The sequence below is a fragment of the Haemaphysalis longicornis genome, unplaced genomic scaffold, assembly GCF_048455015.1.
Source record: "Haemaphysalis longicornis isolate Haplotype H1 unplaced genomic scaffold, Haemaphysalis longicornis Haplotype H1 scaffold_12, whole genome shotgun sequence".
NCBI classification, from domain to species: Eukaryota; Metazoa; Arthropoda; class Arachnida; order Ixodida; family Ixodidae; genus Haemaphysalis; species Haemaphysalis longicornis.
The window spans coordinates 82,687,235-82,707,384 of record NW_027526225.1 but is presented as its reverse complement, the minus strand read 5'-3'; the positions used below and the strand labels follow the sequence as shown (position 1 = coordinate 82,707,384).

At 50.0% G+C, this 20,150-nt stretch overlaps 1 protein-coding gene across 4 annotated transcripts in view; it reads right to left on the bottom strand.

Annotated features, from left to right (window-relative positions):
- LOC144162881 (uncharacterized) overlaps window positions 1-20,150 on the bottom strand; it is a 118,259-nt gene that overhangs the window by 62,548 nt on the left and 35,561 nt on the right. Inside the window, exon 1 of one of the 4 annotated variants that reach the window (XR_013320788.1) lies at window positions 9,292-9,310. The exons of the other annotated variants lie outside the window; for them this stretch is intronic. The gene's annotated coding sequence lies outside the window, so the exon portion shown is untranslated. Of the gene's footprint in view, window positions 1-9,291; window positions 9,311-20,150 lie in introns of those variants that run through there. 4 annotated transcript variants of the gene reach the window in all.

The window sequence follows — 20,150 nt, the reverse complement described above, 5'->3', positions numbered from 1 at the left end:
TGCCGGGCCAGAGCCGGCGTCAGCACGCACTCAGTCTGCAACTGTCGGAGCTTCACTGCCTCCGCGCGCGAGAGTGAGTTAGGACTGTTGATGACTGCCAGGGCATAGGTTGTGTGGTTTTGTTAGCTACCGGCATCCCCATAATAGGTTGCAGATTTGATATGTATGACAGAAGCCCACGGATAGTCGCGCGCAGTGCAATTTGGGAGCTTTTTCTGTGCCGCTTCGCTACAGCGAGAATGCGCACGGATCACAAGAAGTTCGCTAAGCTTCCGGCAGCAGTGAAGACGCGAGAAGCCCCTAACCTCTCGATTCCATCCTCTCTACACTCGATTCCGCCAAAAAATCGGTGGGGTATAAATAGGTGCCTACAGCCATTGCATCTGCACCCGTCTCTTCATTGTGTGCAAATTTACTGTGTTGCTTCTCACCGTTCCGCCTTCTTGTATCCCGTATACATATATAGAGCCACTCGTTCGACTGTGGTCATCCCCTCCCCACGCTTCGCTCAATACGCTGCAGATGGCACGCTGCGGATGCACACAGGCGTGCCATTACGCACGGCAATGGTAGTCCGTGTGTTCCCATGAAAACGTTGTGTTGGGCGCCTCACGGCGTAGGTGGTCTTCTTCGGCGGCGTGCTCTCAAAGGGAGAAGCGCGGCCTGCCCGACGAGGAAAAGCAAAGGCTGGCGCTCTTTATAACCCGATACACTCTGTGGCGCCCTACTTAGTAAACAGGATGCCTGCCTATACGGCCACTCAGAGATCCATAACTCACTCACTCCTTCATGCGCGCACGGTATTGTGCCGGCGCGGAGTGGAAGCTCTGTTATTTGCGCATCCGCGCAGGCATCGGCGCAGGTCGTAGTATAAAGACCTAAAAGTTGGGGAGGGGAGAGCATGTAGGCATTCTGATTGTGGTGGACCCGCCGCGGTGGCTCAGTGGCTATGGCGTTGTGCTGCTGAACACGAGGACGCGGGTTCGATACCCGGCCGCGGCGGCCACTTTTGTGATGGAGGCGAAAAGCAAAAACACCCGTGTGTTCCAGATTTAGGGGCATATTAAAGACCCCCGGCGGTCAAAATTAATCCGGAGCCTACGGCGCGCCTCATCGCCTGTGTATCGCCGGCGCGTTAAACCCTACAATCAATCAATCAATCAATCAATCAATCAATCAATCAATCAATCAATCAATCAATCAATCAATCAATCAATCAATCAATCAATCAATCAATCAATCAATCAATCAATCAATCAATCAATCAATCAATCAATCAATCAATCAATCAATCAATCAATCAATCAATCAATCAATCAATCAATCAATCAATCGATCGATCGATAGATCGAATTCTGATTGTGGTTGAATGCGTCGATTCTCGGCCACTGCTATATACAGCAGTCATGGCGAAGGTAGAAATGGGCGGCTACAAAAACGTACGTCATTTTTCGCGGCATGCGAGAATCCGCGTGATTAGAATTTCCTCGGTAAACCTACGCTACAAGGCGCCTTACAATTTACACGTTACTTTGGTTTTCAGGAGTTGAAATTAACCCAAACTCTGAGACAGCTAGCAATGAAAATGTGCTTAAACCTTCTGTGCCTTGGTTGTTTGTTTGCCTACAACTGTAGTACAATTGCAAAACGAAGCAATGCCTCTAAATTCTCTGACCCACTATGCTGCCAAATATAATCTGAGCTTGCTTTGTCAAAGTACTCACGTGTTGCAACTTGGAATGTCGGTCACAAGAGCACAATTCCGGGCAGCAGCCTTGTGCCTCGAACGACAAAATTTGCAGTCTAATCATTTCTGCTGCTTCTCCAACTTGTCTCTGCATAGGTGTTCCCGGAACCGTACAATTAAAGCACAAACATCCCACGCTTTTCAATTTAGTACGATAATGTAACTCTCGGCAACGTAAAAAAAAAAAATCCCAGACGAAAAAGATGACAAGAGAAATTTGTCTAGTTTGTCGTATTTTCGCGTGTCCTACTGTCGTCTTGTAGTATTCTTGTCGTCCAGTGATTCTGATGGTCTGTCGTGCGTCGTATTCCTGTCCTGATTTTGATGTTCCGTCGTACCGAATTTCTGTCTTGTCATGATCCTGATGTTCCGTCAGTATAGTTGCACATGGTTTGAATGTTATTTCCAATTGCGAAGAGAAGCGTGAATGGCAGTTGTGTTGTGATTACAGGAATGTTTGTCGTTGAGAAAAATTGACTTTATCGTTACGACAGAAATGAGTGTCGTAACAACAGATGGCTTTGGGGTAGCAGCAGCACTTCTGTTGTCACAACAGTTTTGTTTCGTACGACAGGAATTCTTGTTGGGTTTTTGCGGTGTTCCTGTTCTGATTTTACACTGGGATGGACACACGTCTGTTAACTGAAACATTTTTTGCTGGTTAATGGGCTGAAGCCACATCTGGGCCATTGAGCGCTCCGTGGTGGAGGGCTCCGGATTAATTTCGACCACCTGGGGATCTTTAGCGTGCACCAAAATCTCAACACACGGGCGTTTTCGTTTGTCGCCTCCATCAGAAAAGCAGCTACCGGGGCTGGGATCGAACACGCGCCCTTGGGCTTAGCTGCACACGGCCTCGGCCAGTGGGCCACCGCGGCGGGCCACACCTCTGAACTAGCAGAGAAGGACAGTAGGAGGATCGGCGCATTCACGTACGCGCCCCACTACTAATTTTACACTAGCGCAAAGCCAAATCTGCTACCTGGACAGACAAAAATGAATCAATAAAGCTGACAAGCTGCATTATCTTGTACTCCCTCCTACGTCATAGCAGATATTTCCAGAACGTGGTTCCATGAAGGCAGTAGGTGCATTATCGCTGGATTCGTTAGAGTGCACGTCAAATACTTCATAATTAGCTCAGTAATAATTAAAGCAGCTAAAATACAAGGTGTACCAGGGCCGTGTCGCTCGTAATAAACGCGCGGACAGACAGGCAAACAGGAGCGCGCGTAGTATCCTCTTTCGCCAAAGGTCGATGTCGGAGACGTCCTCAGTAGGCCACGTTTGCCGGCATCATCAGGGCGCCAACAGGCCAACTAAGAAGCCACGAAGCAAAAAGAACGCGACGAAGAGGCCGCGCAGATGACCGAGCCAGAGAAAGAAAAGAAGGGGGAGAAATTAAGAGCCGGCCCACTGCTGGTCCGCGCGAGATAATTTCGCACCGCCCCACTTCGCCGCCGGTCTCGGTGGGAAAAGCCGGACGGCTACAGGTTGCCTTCTAAATGAACCCCTCCTCCCCCTTGGCCACGGGGCGCTCCGTTTTTGGGGCGGCCGCTGGTGCACACTGGCGAACACGAGCGCTGTCTGCCTGAGCCTGCCATCGGCTACGCGCAGTCATCTCGAATCTTCCTCGCCCCTGCAGCAGTACCACGATGTTGATCCACTCCCGGCACAGAGAGGAAAAAGCGGGCATCGCCATACTGTGTAGCTCTTCGGGGCACGTTAAGTTGCCGGAGGCGCCATGTTCTACCATCCGATGTAGCTGCGTCGCATCGTTTTACGCCAACGGCCTCCTTCTTGGCGGCTCGCAGCTGGCAAATGAGCGCGCATTATTGCTCGCGCTACTACAAACTAGTACGTTCGTTGATCTCAGCTCTCAGCCGATAACTATGGGGAAAAGATTTAGCTCGGGTGACACTTAATTGCCGCTCATTAATAACAGGTCGTCTGTCTGCTCGAGCTGCTGTTTGAACCGTTTTTAGCGCGCACTTTGTCTACAAGTGAGAATTTGACAAGAGCACGTCCACGTGAACCAGAGGCTACGTCCATTTTGTGAGAACGACCGGCAAAAAGCTTTACTGGAAGGCATCTCCTAATGCATTGCTTAACTGTAACTTAAGAAAAGGTTCAAAGTAATGTCGAAAACAAGTTAATCCGAGTGAAGTAGGAATGTCACGAGAAGAAACAAACAATGGAGACAAGGCGCCACTTCCAATTGAGCTTTATTATGAAAAAAAAAAAAAAAACTCCAAGCTTTTTTAATAATACAGTGCCGTTGGAAGTGTCGCCTTGTCTGTATTGTTCTGTGTCAGACTTTTAAGCTGATGCGTGTCATATTGTCCAGCCATTTGTTCTTCCAACTAAACGTCCCCCAAACCTGTAGCGGCCTTTTGAGTGTCCGGCTTTCCTGCATAGTTGTCATGTTGTGCAAAAAGCCAACCTTAAAAACAGTTGCTACGCGGAGAAAAAAACGCAGAAGCCATGCAGCGAAGACACCTTTTTAAAGGAGAAAAGACTGGGGGAAGAGTTTCGGGAAGGGCTTCGCGGATCTCCGAATTGCCCTCACGGCTCCCCAGGGGTCCACAGACCCACATTTAAGAGCCATTGGTTTAGAGTGCCTGCGTAACCCCCACCCCTCTACACTGGATTTCTATCTCGTGGCTGCAGTCAGAATGCACTGACAAGTCGTCCAGGGTGGTTACGTTCTTCAACCTGCCCTGGCTGAGGGTGGGGCTTCATGCGTGCCTGTTTGACATTACTTTTGACTTAGTCACATTTACTCGTGCAACGAAGCGGACTGCGTTCAGCTTCTGAAGCGTTTTACAGTCATGAATCACATTTTGGGGTACTAGGACTTTTTGATACACTCATAATGATAACCGCCGTCGGCACTCCGCTTTGTTTTCTTCAGTAATTATTACTCACACTAAGTAAAAATTGTACGTCGGACTTTACGAAGTTACATCTGTCGCAAGCAAAGTTTTTCGGGAAATGTTGTTGCAAGCGGAAGGGGCAAGCGGCATTAAATGTCACTTGTACTAAGTGACAGCCAAGTGTCACGCACGAAGCTACTAGATTTAGACGTGTTTGGAAAAAAACCAGCTGGTGTTGGCAACGTGATTGTAGATATCATTCCCGGTCTAGTGATCGTATTTCCGAAGAAGGCAAAATAACATAGCGGCCGTACACGTGACGTTGAATGATTGTCGCAGGCCTCGTGTGATCTAAATTTATTCGAAGCCAAACAGTGCAACTCGCTTCTCGGGTGTTGCTTTGTAGTGGGCTAAACCTCGGACTTGAAGCCGCCGAAGCAACACTTGGGCCTGGAGGCCTCGCCGTAGTGGAGGGGATTAGTTTTTGACCCCCCGGGGATGTTCAACGTGCGCCCAAATCTCGACGGACGGATGTTTTAAAAATGATAGCCTTTCTTGGGCTACTTAAACCCAGAACTTTTGGTCTGTCTGTCTGTCTGTCTGTCTGTCTGTCCGTCTGTGACTCGATTCAGCCACCCGGCCAAAGTGAAACGAATTACGCGCAATATCTTTATACTCACAGCCAAATCTAAACGTCTAAGTCCGGTGTCAATGTTCATACTCGCCAAAATTGTTGAACAAGAACAAAACATTACGCAAATATGAGGCGAACAATGAATGCATAAGTGATATTTGCAGTGTTCCTTTATTATAAATTTATGGATGCTTGCTTTTTGCGATAGCAAAATGAAATACTACATCAATTGCAGAAAATCGTCGCCTGCCGTTGCCAGCGCTCCCATAGCTCATTGCGGTATTTAAGAAATCAAGAGGCAACAGCAACGAAACGCCCCACTAGATAAGTTCCACGTTCCGCTTGGAACGCACGCGGAGAAGGGAAACGTGGTTCTATAAATGTTCTAGTAAGGCGACTTAATGCACGCGCGTCTCCGCCGTACTGCTGCGCTGACATCGAGGAACGGGCTTGTAGCAGTGGAACGCGGTAAATTTAAATTGACTTGAGCAAACCTTTACGGTGTTTAGCTTGGGAGGAGCGCGACGGAAGAGGAACAGCATGAGAGGTTAACGGGAAAGCAAAGAGAGGCATTTACTTGGCAAATGTCGGCAAAAGACCATCGTCTGCTGTCGACATTTGCAACGAAAGGAAAAAAATACGTGGCCTTTTTTTTTTTTTTTTTGCTTTTCGCCTTCATCTGAGAATCGGCCGTCGCGGCCGAGAATCGAACCGGCGTCCTTGGGCTCAGCAGCGCAACGCCTTAGCCACTCAGCCAGCGCGGCGGGTGTTAAACGTCGGAGCTCGATTTTTCGCAACGCTCGCATCTCCAACGTAGTAGCCCTCCACGCAGCCTCGGATAGGGCGCGTAGCCTACCGGCTGTGCTCGGCTCCCCGAGCTCGAGCGACGTTCACTGCACGGGAGAGGATAACGTGGGAAGACGCGAGCACGACGTGGGGGGATGCAGTCATGAGGGAACTCCGGCGGCGGCGGCGGCAACGGGGTCAGCCCTTCCTTCGGCGGCAGTGCGCACTGGACCAAGAATACGCGATCGCTGCGAGGCTGCCGCCGCCGTCGTGCGGGTCACCACGAGAGAAGATGGTCCGCCGCCGTGCGTTTTTATGCGAGAACGGTGTGCCATCACGCACCGGTCACGTGACCGCGTTACCTCTTTCCGCCGCCGACGCTGCAGGGCTGGAAGAAACCGTCTGCCAGATTTCCTAATCAGCACGGTGTGCACGTGTTGCGGCACTTTCGTACAACGGGACAGCGCACGGCAATCAGCCCGGAGAAATGGGGGAGGAGCACGTGGTCGAGGATTGGATTCCCCCACACCCCCGTAGATGGCGCTACAGCCAGGAAAACCCACAGCAGCACGAAAACGCGGGTGACCGAGTCCCCAAAGCCGTAAAACTACCAGCAAACGAACGATGCTCACAAACATTCTGAGGCTCATCGCCGCATACCTCGCAACTACGTTTTCCGGAGGGAGAGCCAGGGGTTGGGGGCGCTGCCGCCGTTACCACGACAACGTGAAACATAGCGCGGTATAGACGGAATAGCATAGAAGAGACGACACAGTACTAGGGCTGCTCCTGTGTGGTCTCTTCTGTGTTGTCCCCTCTATACCGCGCTACTTAACCATGTTTCGCAGACCATGTCAACGGTTTTGCCAGAAGCTTGACTTCGTCAACAGCAAACAACGCCCACCCGGACATATTACACTGATGGAGGGAAAAATTAGGTGCCGTGGCAGGTATAACGGAAAGTGCGGGAAGCGGGAGAGAAGCAGGTCCATCATGCATGAAGAAAAGCGGTGTTGTCGTTAAGAGATGGAAATGAGAATGGAGGCGGGCGCTTCGCAATTCTCATTGTTGAGCAAGATCAGTGCGCCGGATAGAATAAGGACAACACGGAGTTCTGCACCGCAAGCGGGTAGGATACAGGCTGGTAGGACACAGCGGATCATTCGACATAAGGACACCTTGAAAGGTCTTACTGTGAATTTAGGGAAGATACGACGAGGAAATAACCAGCAACACGCAAGGTGGAACTACGGCATCGCATTGATTAAACCTAATAACACATCGTTCGGAAGTTCTGTTGCATTTCGTAAACAACGAGTGTTAGGTACACCGGGAGCACTCTCACCCCATCTTCTATTCCCACTTATCCCCTCCTGTTCTTCTCCCGCGCTTCTTTTAGGGGCGAAGCCGCTTAGGGGCTGTGGTTGTTGGCGCCTCCTGTCGTCGTCATCGTCGTAATAGTCACGGTGCTAAAACACCGGTAAACTCGTTTACGTTTAAACCTCGCGCTAGAACGCTTCGTGCTTCAAAGACAGGATACTTTTACAGCAAAGCTGTATACCTCTCTACCCTAATGGTCTCATATCCGTGGGCCAAAACGCCAAGGCGCCAATAATAGACTTATACACTGCATGCTTCGTGCCTCCCCAGGTTTCGCGTCAGTGGAGATGGCCCGGAATTTTTTTTTTTTTTCTCTTCGAGGAGCGGCCTGTGAAACGTTCGGTCCCGTGGAAGAGGGACTGAAGGGCGCATGCGCAGCTCCTCGCCCGTCCCTCCGGCTTAAAGCTCAAGAGATCTCAAGGGTGCGTGAGCCTGAAAGACACCCCTTCGGCGGGAGCGCACGAAGAAGGCCCGTTTCCATCTGACCTCAGGGTTGGCCGCCGTCCATGCGAAAGCCAGCGGGCGCTCCGCCGATACAGTTCGGGTCGGCCGCAGCATTGCCGGCATCCGACCCGACCACGATCGGAACGCTGTCTGATCGTTTTATCATCTCGACTTCACCTCGTGCCCGTATACGGCGTGAATAATGACCCCCGTGTGAAAGAAGACAACGAGGAGGCAGCCCTTGAAACGGGCGCGCGCTCCAGGGTGCTGCGGCGTCGTCCAGGCGGGGCGTTTCGTACCTGCCCACGCCGGAGAGCCCCGCCAGGCGTGGCTGTACCAGAATTAAACAAAGACGAGGCTGACCTTAACCTCGGAGACGGAGCACCACTTTCTTCCTTACGGTGCTCATATGCATGCGCCCGCATACCGCCGACGTCGTGCCGGTCCCGATATGCGCGTACGTCTATATACTGAGAGGTCGCTGGCAGGGGTCGTGACCTCTGCCATTTCTACGCTGGTTTTCGTTAACCCGACGCGCTCTATTTTCGGCATGAGCAGTGCGGCCAATTAGCAGGTTCCCACGCTATGAATAGGACGCGGATGGAAACAATAAAGAAGACATAGTTGAAGTGATTAAGAAACTTCAGGTTATAATCATCGTTTAAGGGCCGTCAGTTTGCACCAACCCCAATAATAGCATTTATCATGATTTAACAGCGCAGGGAACGAGACGACGAGCAGAAAGGCGCGGGACGAGCGCTCTTCGTCTCGTTCCCTGCGCTGTTAAATCATGATTCCAAACCAACTGGCCCAAATTTCTCTTTTGCTGCAACAGTATATGTTCCACTTCCCTCGTTTCTTCTGTTTGCAGCGGAGCTGTTATAGGCTGGCGAACCTCTACGCACCCTCCCCCACCCTCCCCCTTTATTGCGTCCTTAGGACGATGACAGCCGTTGGTTATTTCAGCTCTCTGGTCTGTGTTCTCTGCACGCGCCGTGGGTGGCCGCACGTTTAGAAGTGAAGTCGACTTTAAGGGTATCGGTGTCAGCTTGGTCTTCGCAAGCTGGCTTTCCCACATCAATGACAGTCGCACAGTGAAGCCTGTTGAAAAAAAGAATCCCATCACGGATGCGGCGGCTGAAAGAGACTACCGACGACGATCGGGCCGCAGCCGCCAAGCGTAAACGGAATGCCCGTCGGGACATCGAATACAGCGAGGCGGAAAACGCAAGACGTCGTCGTGGCTACCATCCCGCTGGAAGCTTCCCCAGAGCGACGGGGCGGTTTGAGCGCGCGAATTTGTGGCACGGTGGTAAAAATATACGCGTGCCTAGAGATACACAAAGAATAAGCGCTGGTCAGTGCTCAATTATAGTCACGCCAGAAACAATGTAATGTAAGCAGCAAGCCGCTGACCAACTCACAGGTAAATGAAGAGGACGTTTTGAGATGCACTACGCTACCCCAGTTCAATGAATGCTCACTGCTGCGGACCAAGTATAGAGAAACGAGTCAGAATGCAGACTGTTGCTGAGGCGCCACGTAAACGCTTTTCGCGCAGACTTCATCGCGCAGGCGGCAGATGTGGATCCTCAGCGTCTAAGCCACGAAACAATGCAAAAACAGATTGTCGACGGACCGCATTCTCTCGGCATGCCCCAAACACGTATACGCACAGTCGCCGCACGCGCGGCTGTTTTCTGTGTGTTTGTCCCTTTGCTCGCACGCCTGTTCTATTCCATTTTCTCCCCGCCCCCTCTCCATCCTCTGCGCGGACGAAACAATAACGGCCCGCGATCATTCATCGCTTTCCCGGCTACCCTTTGTTCGGCCCCGCGACGAACCTGGGTGGCTGTCGAGCGGCGTGCCGTCACTGGCCTCTGCGCCGCTGCCCCTGTTGTCTGTTCTGCGGCTTTGGGTGCGTTATGTACGCCCATTTTGTCGTGCCGCGTCGTTCTAGGAGGGGCCGTGTGTACGGCGTGCGGGTTGAGACAGTACACGAGACAGCCGTGTGAATGTTCAGACTCTATGGTATGCGGGCCACTGCTAGGCAGAGCTTCACACACTCTTAACAAAAATGCAAGTAAAAAGGTATAACGGGATGTATTTACTAACTCCTTACAAACTTTACTATCTCCACAATGGTACGTAGGTCCTGCTACTAAATATGGAACCTAAATGCTATCGTTATTAGTCTAGACCGTCAACTGTGTTATCTGTGTGCCGAGTGAAGCTCCCGTTACATTCATTATTTTATATGCCGCACTTGTTATCTCTCTTGATAGGGAGAGCGTTTCGAACTAACATCGCCAGCCTAGAATAATCTTCTTTGATTTACAGTGTTCTCGGTGTAATTTGACGGTTCGAAAAACACCCGCGCCGAAAGATAAATACCCCCAGAGCAGACGCCGCGCTATTCAATTCTCCGACACCAGTCTGCGCACGTCACTTTGTTGACTGCTGTTTTGCCGTCTGTGCATTCGTTGAGTTAGGTGAGCGCAAGTTCGCTCCAATGAACTTGTTTTTACCTTCAAGTCAACTGCGTCGTCTTTGGCTACGTGACAACATACAGAAAACTGCCACTTGTGATTCGGCGAGAGGCTCTTAACGAAACACGCGCCGACGTCCGCCAACATTGAAGCTGATCTACACTTCTGGTTACGTCTCGGATAACATCCCATATACAAGCGGTACGCAGTCTCAGTTCCGTGATATAAGCGGCTCTGACAGATACTTATGACGTTGACTTTGCGCGTACTAAAGGGGACGCAATGAGAAGGAGACGCGAAGACCTGCGGAGTATAACAATCTGTTAAACTAGACTTACAAGTTGTTAGACTGCGCTGGTCTAAGTACCCCCTTTAGGGGCGAGTCCCCTAAGGGGCTCGGGCTGTCGGCGCCTCCTATCGTCGTCGTAATCGTCGTCTCATGTTGTCACGGTACTAAAACACCTGGACACTCGTTTACGCCTCGCGCTAGAACGCTTCGTAACGCGTACTAAAAAAACATAGGGACACGAGTTTACGCCTCGCGCTGGAACGCTTCGTAACGCGTACTAAAAAAAATACCGGGACACACGCTTAAGCCTCGCGCTAGAACGCTTCGTGCTTCCCAGGCACGAGACTTATACAGCAAAGCTGAATACCTGCACCCCCCAACGGTTTCATATCCGTTGGCAAAAACCCCAAGGCACCAAGAATACACTTATGCACTGCATGCTTCGCCCCTACCCAGGTTTCACGTTAGTGGATATGGCCCGGTATTTTTTTCGTTCTATAAGTCAACGTCATGAATGCAAACAAGCTAATCCGTGTTTCCTTGTTCTGACATATGCATTTTCCACGAAGAAACCGCGAGTGTAGGTAGGCCTTGTCGCCATCTTGCGCAAGCTTGCCCTGCATTTCGGGACCGCGTTTTGAGTTTGGGCGTACAATAAGCTTAGCGTCGCCATCGCCTCGCGCCCGGCGGGCGGCTCCAATGAGCACGTTTAAAGACCCCCCATTCAGAGGGTGCGCGCCTCCCACTTCTCAAAGGACAGGCCGTCTTTCTCAGAAGACAATGGGCGAAGTCACTGGCACCGTGTCTCTCTTTGCGCAGGGCGTCATGCACTAACACCAAAGCAGAACGCCCAGCAGACGACAAAAGTGTTTGGCTGGGCAGACAGCGCTGATGGCACGTTCGCACCTGCCTATATGGGAACGGGCCCTGGATGATGACCTGTGGGGGCGTAGTTTGTTCCGAACGTCTCGGTGCCGTGACCTGTGTCTTCGCACGCGTGGTCGAGCTGCGAACTTTTTTTTACTCTCGATAGCCATGATGACGATTTCGGGTTTAATGGCGCAAGGCCGACAAAGGCAAGGAACGTTATGACAATGGTGAGATGAGATGGAAAGCTAAAGCAGGATTTGTAAAAAAGGCAGTAGTTTAAGATTTTACTACTATGAGGGTTGGTGTAAAGGCCATGAAACCTCTTTGAACCATGAATAAGCTGCCCCTGCTCCCACGACAAATGCAGCAGAGGTTTGGTTAAGTCAATTCAATTTTGCTACGTTCCACTGCTCGTTCCATCTACTGGAACTTTTTCGTACTGTTGAACTTGGAACACTGACACAAGGGGGCGCATCGGGCGCTTTTTGTAGTTTAAGGCCAAACCATTCTTTTCTAGGCGTATTTTCTCATTTGCCATCGCAAAAATTATGATGATGATGGTTGGATGTTAATGGCGCAAGGCCAAATGGAACAAACAGCAACCATTTTAATTAAGCAACCATTTTTTTTAAATAAGGAAAACGCCATGGCAGTGGTGAGATAAGATGGGAAGCTAAAGAAGGATTTGTAATAAAGGCAGTAGTTTAAAATTTTACAATGGGAATTCGTGTATGAGGCCATGAAACATAGTGAGTATAGACACCTAAGAGAGAAAGCTTTAATGAACACTGAAGAGGTTAGCCCCACAAAAGGCGGGGCTTGCTACTTCAGGTGGGGGTGAACATAGTGAGGCGAAAAAAGAAAAGAAAAGGGGAAGAAGCACGCAGCAACAATGAATAATGCGGAGAAGAAAATAAAATCAGTTCGGAACGTAGAAAAAATGTACAGCACTAGGAGGAAAAAAAATCTGAGGATCCCAAGGTTAAAGGACCTCGATTAATCCCGAGTCAGACAAAAACGTTAAGAGAGCCTAAAGTGTACAAAAGCCTCAGATGCCGCTACTCTTTTGCGACAGGTCATGAACACAGATAAGGTTATGAACAGCTTGATATGTATTAGGGGCGAAGCCCCTTAGAGGCCGGGGCTGTTGGTGTCTCCTGTCGTCGTCGTAATCGTCTCATGTAGTCACGGTACTAAAACACTGGGAAAGTCGTTTACGCCTCGCGCTAGAACGTAACGCGTACTAAAGAAACACCGGGACACTCGTTTGCGCCTCGCCCTAGAAAGCTCCGTGCTTCAGAGACAAGAGACTTTCACAGCAAAGCTGTATACCTGTAGCTGTATTTGTATACCTGTATCCGTAGCTGTACACCTGTATCTCCGTTGGCAAAAACGCCAAGGCGCCAAGAATACACTTATGCACTGCATGCTTCCCCCCTCCTCTGATTTCATGTTGGTGTAGGCGGCCCGGGAGTTTTTTAGGGGCGAAGCTCCTTGAGTCATGGGTCTGTCCATCCCTTGTGTCTCGTGGTACGTGACCGCCGCATGCTTTCGGAGATGTCGCAAAGTGGGCCGCGTTGCACGCGCAAGAACCGGCTGCAACCGGCAGCGCAAACTCGGCACCGGGAGCGCGAGCTTGTCTGTGTTCGCCAACGGAGGCGCGAGCGCACGTGCACTGCGAGGGGGAGATCACGCAAGAGATCACGCCACGAACGCAGGCAGTCGTTCTCGGAGATCGAACGAGACGCAAGGACCTTTGCTCGTTTCCTCTCGTCTTGTTCGGGCACAAGTTCGCCCTAAATAAAAGTTCTTTCTTTACCGTTGTGTCCCATCCTACGTGACAAATTGTGGTGGAGGTGCGGGGTAGTCCTCGATGGCGCGGGGTCTTTCACCAGGTCTGGGCCTGGGAGCTGGGAGCATTGACTCCGAAAATAAAAGTTGATTTGTACAATGTACGCACACAGTCTTACGTCCTTCTTAATGATGTAATGGGCGAACTTTCACGGGAGAGTTACGGTTACCGATGATCTCCCCCTCTCGAGCTTCGCCCCAGTTATCATCATTCATTCCGTGGATATGGCGTGATTTTTTTTAAAGTCGCCATCTGCAAGGTAACTAAGAACTTAGTTGTACGAGAACATGGGACGGTCTGATAAAAATAATGAAGTGTGCAGGGGAATGTACTGTGTGTATACTTCATTAAAGTGGCGTCGTCTCTCGATGTTGCACATCTCATATTCAATAAGCAAATGAAGGACAGAAAGCTGCCCCCCCCTTCCCCCCCCCCCACCCATTGACGAGGTTTGGGCTTGTTTGTGTGAGATAACAGGTATAAATGTGTGATGCGTGTGTGGCCAATCCTAAGTCTGCATTAGGCCACCGCTGTGGAACTGGCATGCGACTCAGGAAGAGGCTTCTATATTTTAGGTTTGATGACAGGTAATTTATTCTCTATTTCTTTATCCCAGTGTTGCTGCCAGTGGTCCTGCAGCTTCTCCTCACATAATGTTTCAGGTCTTGATAAGGCACCAGCTTTATGTCAACGCTGTCACGAAGGGCGTCAGCTGCAGCACTTTGAATGAATGAATGAATGAATGAATGAATGAATGAATGAATGAATGAATGAATGAATGAATGAATGAATGAATGAATGAAATCTTTGTTCTCGATAGCCATGCAACCACAAACGCGTTTCAGTGTCGTAATCGCTATCTTTGGTGTTGTCGTTATTACACTCGTCTTGGAGAAAAATCTCAAAAGTAGGAAAAGCAGACAGCAACTGCCTCTTATCATTGAGGATAGGGGGCTCGTCTGTCTTAAGAGAAACGTTCCGCGGAAGAACAAAAATAATTGAGAGCGTGTAAGTACATCACTGACGTGCAAATACGCAGTTTCCTGCCTATTTGTTAGACAAGGATTTCCCATCTAGAATGGAACTGTCTTTCCTTTCTCTCTTGCGGATATCGTGAATGGAGGAGTGGGCGACTTCTATTAGAGTTAAGAGCTGCGGTTAAAAATATGGCGACTATTTTCGACGCAGTTCGCTAGGGCGTAGCGGCCATTTTGGTTGGGAGGAAAGAAGCGAAACAACAACAACAAAAAACTTCGAACACCGCTAGCTATTCGTACGCTGTGTCCCAACAAGGCTAACCTTTTCATAGAAGGAAGACAAAGGTAAACATACACTTAAAAGGTGCGCGGGTGTATTTAGGTTTTAACGGCCCTGCAGCACCGCCGATAATAGCTTCTACTCTTGCCTTCGTGCCTGGAAGCCCTACGAAAGCCATAACACTGCACTGGGCTGCACTGAGTTTATAAACTCGCTAGCGCACGGAATCGGTCCGCAGGGCGTGCGTGCAACCAACTCTTTTCACCGCTAAACTTTCTGCTCGTCGATCAACCGGCAGAAGCCGCGCTTGCGGTGCTCGCCGAAGCTTCCCAGACACAGCCGTTTCTCTCGCCGTGATGAGAGCCCCGGGCCGCAGAACTCGTAATGAATATCCTCGCGTCGTCAAAACGCCCGCATACACACGCACAGCTCTCGGTCCACGGCAACTGCAGTGTACGCGTATATAGCTGCGGGAGTGCTTGAAAAAAAAATGGGGGGGGGGGGGGGGGGGGGGGGGGAGGCGAAGCGGGCGACTTATAGCTGCACTGAAGAACGGCCCAGACATAGCCCGGTAATAGCGGCGCAGCGGAGAATTACGCTAATGGAGCGACTAAAGCGTCACGGAGAGCGGAACAGTTTGCCGCAGAAATGAACAGGAGAGGGCTCAAGACGCGTCCCTGTGCTCGCAGAGGGAACACCCGGTCCGATTTTTCTTCGCTTGTCCAATGTGTGCGCGCCAACCTGCCGGGCTCGGTCAGCTCACGCGCGGAGTATTTGGAGCAGGCTGGTTGCCAGTGTCCAGCAAAAGGCCCTCCTCCTCACCGTCCGGCCCGAAGCGGTCATTACCATCCTCTCTGCAGCGGCGGCCGGCCTTGCCGCGGATCTCTTCGTGCTTGCGCGGCGCTTGAAAGCCTCGTACGGGCTCCATGCCTGGCCATCCCGAAGGCACGCACGCTCAGCCTGTTGGGCGAGCAAATCAAAACAGCGACTCACGTTGTTGTTTTAGGGGCTGCGGATGGCATGCGGATGAGTTCCTCGAGAACGGCGCGCGTGAAGATGCTTCGCCTGTTGCAGGGCTTCATCCTCACCTCCTTCCCGCGCGCGTATAAAAGTGTGGGGCGGGGCAGGTTGCGGAGGAACGCCACAGGAAGGAGAAGCGCGTCGTACAGCACACACAATGCGGTCGCTTTCATGTCGGCTGCTGCCAGCGCCAACGCATCTCCAGGCGCGCGAATTACGATGGACGTCCTTCGGGGAACAATGCTGCTCCTTCTTCGCCCAAATTTGGGTCTGCGCAGAGAACAGAGGCCGATTTACGGCTCTTCTCCTTTTTTTATCCGTTTGTGGCAGGGAAGGGGTGTTTCCGTATTGTGTAGGCGCTTTGAATGCGTTACACAGACACTTCCGGGCTGGGCAGTATGAAAGCACGGGCTTCGCGAGTGGAACTTCCTCGCCGAGTGCTTCCTTTGTCGGTCAGTGCGGCGACTAGGGTACAGAACGGCCTGGTCAAGCGCGTTGGGCGCCCTCTGAGGGGCAGCCTTGTTTCTGGGTCCTCCGCGAAACTGGTCAGCAGGGTCTGCGTCTCGCGATACAAAGCAGACGGTTAGGCGCCTCGCATCTAGCACGTTTGCGTTCAGAGGCAGCGCTGACCTGTTAGCGAGGAGCGAACTTTGCTGATAGTTGTCCTTTATATAAGCCGTTTTATACGTTACATTGAAGCAAGGCGATGGGGTAACCTTTTACGCAGGCTAAGGCGCGGAGTAGAGTCGCGGCCCAATTTAGAGCTCCGGTTTTCTCCGGCATGGAATTAAAATGTAAATGACTGAAATTTGCGTTGCATAAGTTATTCTGTTTATAACGAAACCTAAGCTGCTAGAGCCGTGCGCTATGTCGGCTATAGCGAAGAAATATTTCAGGAAGGCTGCTAGGCTACTTGGAAAAATCCCCGACGTCCAAAATTGCGGAAGTATAAAACGCCCTTTCGTGCATGGACAATGTGAAAAACTCCATCCTGCTCGGTGCTGTACAAAACCACCTGACAAAGGTCACATCCTACAACAAAAAAATAAAAACAGAAGCCTGTTTTTTTTTTTGCGAACCCACTTTGTTGTGTTGTAATTTTACTTTCTCGTGTTCTGATCCGTCTAGTTCTAAATGCCACAAGGAGAGAGGGAACGATTGCCTCGTTTATAGTGGGGCCTAGCATATAGTGTTTTTGTATCTAAGGATTTTGCCAGATTACCCATATGTTGAAGCCGATTTTTACGTATACTGTTACAACAAGTATAACAAGTATTGCATATATATATATATATATATATATATAAGAGAAGAAAACTTTGAACAAGGTAAAAGCAAGATTGTTGCCAACGTTTCAGCAAAGAGACTTCGTTATATCGAGGTTCGACTGTAGTCTGGAAATGTTTGCCTATATAAACGTCCCGTTCAAGAATTGGCTTAGCTACTGGTCGGGCGACTGAATCGAGGGACAGACAAATGAACAGATCAACATTTTCACGTTTAAGTAGCCGAAGAAAGACTATCGTTTTTTTTTCTGAAGTTACATTCTGCAGCGAGCAAAACATGCAGTGCCGTTCGGAGCTGGCCGTGACATATAACAATTTCGCTCTAAGGAGATAGTGGAGGCGTTTCTCAGCATCGTCGCAGGGCCCCAAATTTTATCGAAAAATAAATGTCGTGCCATTCCACTCTGTGTAGGCGGATGACCAGCTGAGCTGCTCTAGGCAATTGGCTGGCCACAAACTCCCGCTCAAGAAATTGGCCGCGTATCTGATCCTTTCGTTGCAAATGTCATCAAAAGACGATAGTCTTTGTAGACATTTGCCAAGGAAATGCCCCCCTTTGCTTTCCCGCTCTCCTATCATGCTGTTCCTGTACCGTCACGCTCATCCCAAGGTAAACACACTAAAGGCTTGCTCAAGGTGATTTGAATTTACCGCGTTCCACCGCTACAAGCCGGGTTCCTTCGATGCCAGCGATTCAGTACGGCGGAGACGCGCGTGAATCGAGGCGGTCGACTACAAGGTTTATAGAACCGCGTGGCCGTGCTCCACGTGCGTTCCAAGCAGAACGTGGAGCCTAGCTAGTGGAAAGTTTCGTTGCCGTTGTCGCGTGATTTTTCATATGCCGCCAGGAGGCGGCGGTTTTCTGCAGTAGATGTAGAATATCATTCGCTATCGAAAAACCAAGCATCTATGAATTTCTTAATAAAGGAACCCTGTAAATATCCGTTGTGTACTAATTTCCTGTCTTATATTTCCGTAATGTCTTGTTACTCTTCAACAAAGTTGACAAGTATGAACACATAAACCGGGCTTAGACGCTTACGTTTGGCAGTGAGTATATACGACTATTGCCCTATATCTATTTTACTTTGGCCGGGTGGCTGAATCGTGTCACAGGCAGACAGACCGACAGACAGACCAAAATTTCTGGGCTTACGTAGCCCAAGAAAGACTATCGTCTTTAAAAGTGCGTTGCGCCGGGGAAGCATTCAGAGGTATGTTACTAGGCTTCACTGTGCGACACGCAATGTGAGAAAGCCAGCTTGAAAAGGCCAAACTTTAGATTTTATCAACCCTTTTATGGCCAATGTTGCTCAGGAAGAACAACTGAAAGAATTTTTTTCACTCGCAGTTCATGTTTTTTTTTCGACATTTAACACCGTCTGTTGACAGACAAAGGTACTGGGACCTTTAAAAATTAAAAAGAGAGGGCAGCACGTACTTCTGTGTGCAAAAAAAAAAAAAAAAAGAAGTCTTGTTTATGTGTGTCAACTAGCATCGAGCCCGGGTGGGTCCATGGGCTAGTTAGTGACAGGTAAGCGAAATTGTGCGATCTCGTTGTTATTATAAATACTAGCAATGCAAACTTTACCTTATTGTCTTCACTTAAACCGTAGATCATGCTGATCAAGGTAGCTTTCTTGTTTAACTGATATATGGGCAGCCAGTGAGTGTCCTGTGTTTCCCAGTGCCCAGTGGGTCATTGTGTCCGTCATAATGAACCAAATTTTTATCTGACTTCCAACTTGTGATGTTGGAAGTCCTTCTGTTTTTCGGGCAGCGCTGTTACCACTAGTCGCTGCGAGCTGATATGTGGTTTTAGAATAAATTCTGTCCTCACACTCCTTATAGATCATAAAAATGTTTTCACAATCTTAAGCAAAAAAAATTAGCGTTTTGGGCACGAGACGGCTTTACTTTTGGACCCACACTTATTGCTGGGAACAGCTGTTTTTAGGAGCAATATGCGCCAGCTTTTACCAAATATGAAGCACTGGAGGCAAACAGGTGGATGAAGGGAGAGGGTGCGCAGAAGTAAGGAGGAGGGAAGCGGTTTTTCTAGGTCTACGCACGAAAAAACAAAAGAAAACCCGGGGAAGCTATATAGCCCGAAACAGCTGCGCTGAAAAAGGCTATTAGCTTGAATTTGTAACAATTTAGTGGCAGGTAGTCTGTCACGAAGCCATTATTCAAGCATTTGAAGAATCTCGTCCCGGCATACGGATCCTAAACATGGTTAACGCATTTTGCAAGACCGCACATTCGAAACATGTAGCGGGCATAGCCAACCACGTCACTACACAAATAGGGTAGAAGTTCCCCAAGGGACAATCCTTTCACCAACCCTATTCAACCTAGTGGTGAGAGGGCTTGCAAATTGCCTTCACGATCACGCTACGGGCATTAGTTTTACTATTTACACCGATCTGGACTAACTCAGGGCAGCATGCCACAACAGAACAAGCCGTAACTGCCGTTTCAACTGCCCTGGATGCTTTATTCGCCCACCTTCCACAAACTGGCATGCACCCATCGCCTGAGAAAACCCAGTACATTCTTCTGGGAGGGTCGCAGGAAGTAAGAGCTAAAGTGAGTCTGAAGCAGTTAAGGGATTAATGTTTTGACGACGAATCCGAGCCCGTACTTATTGATTGTTGGCACTGCACTGCACTTCCCATTAGAGCACTGTTGGGGCCGAGCCGGGGACGATAATAACGGACCACGCACATCTCTGTAGAACCTTGACACGCTCAGTTTCTTTTGCGTGTCACAGGGCGGGCATGGGCCTGAAATTGTGGCCTGCTGTATTTCCCCTCTTTCGCACTTATATTTACAAGCGCTGTCGTATCCGTTCTCCAAGCACAGTGCAACGTACAGAAGGCGTAGGTATTTCTGATCAATGGCTAACGCGCACCAGTCTCGGTGGAGACTGAGGCGCGCCCCTGAGGGTTACAGCGCGGAATTCGCCCGACCAAGGAGATCGGGCTCGATGGCTCGTTCGGTGGCTTCCGAAGGCTGAACGCAATTTGTGGGCGCTGTATCGAGAAATTGTGCCAACTATCGGAGTCACATTACTGACACCACAGTGAGCCTGGCAGGCTCGATTTTAAATGCAGAGCATTTTAGTAACTCACGATGTCACCCGCGTTGGCGTCCGTAGTCCGCACGCTCACTGCGCATGCGCGTCGAGTCGAGGCGATAGCGAACTCTCTCGCGAGGG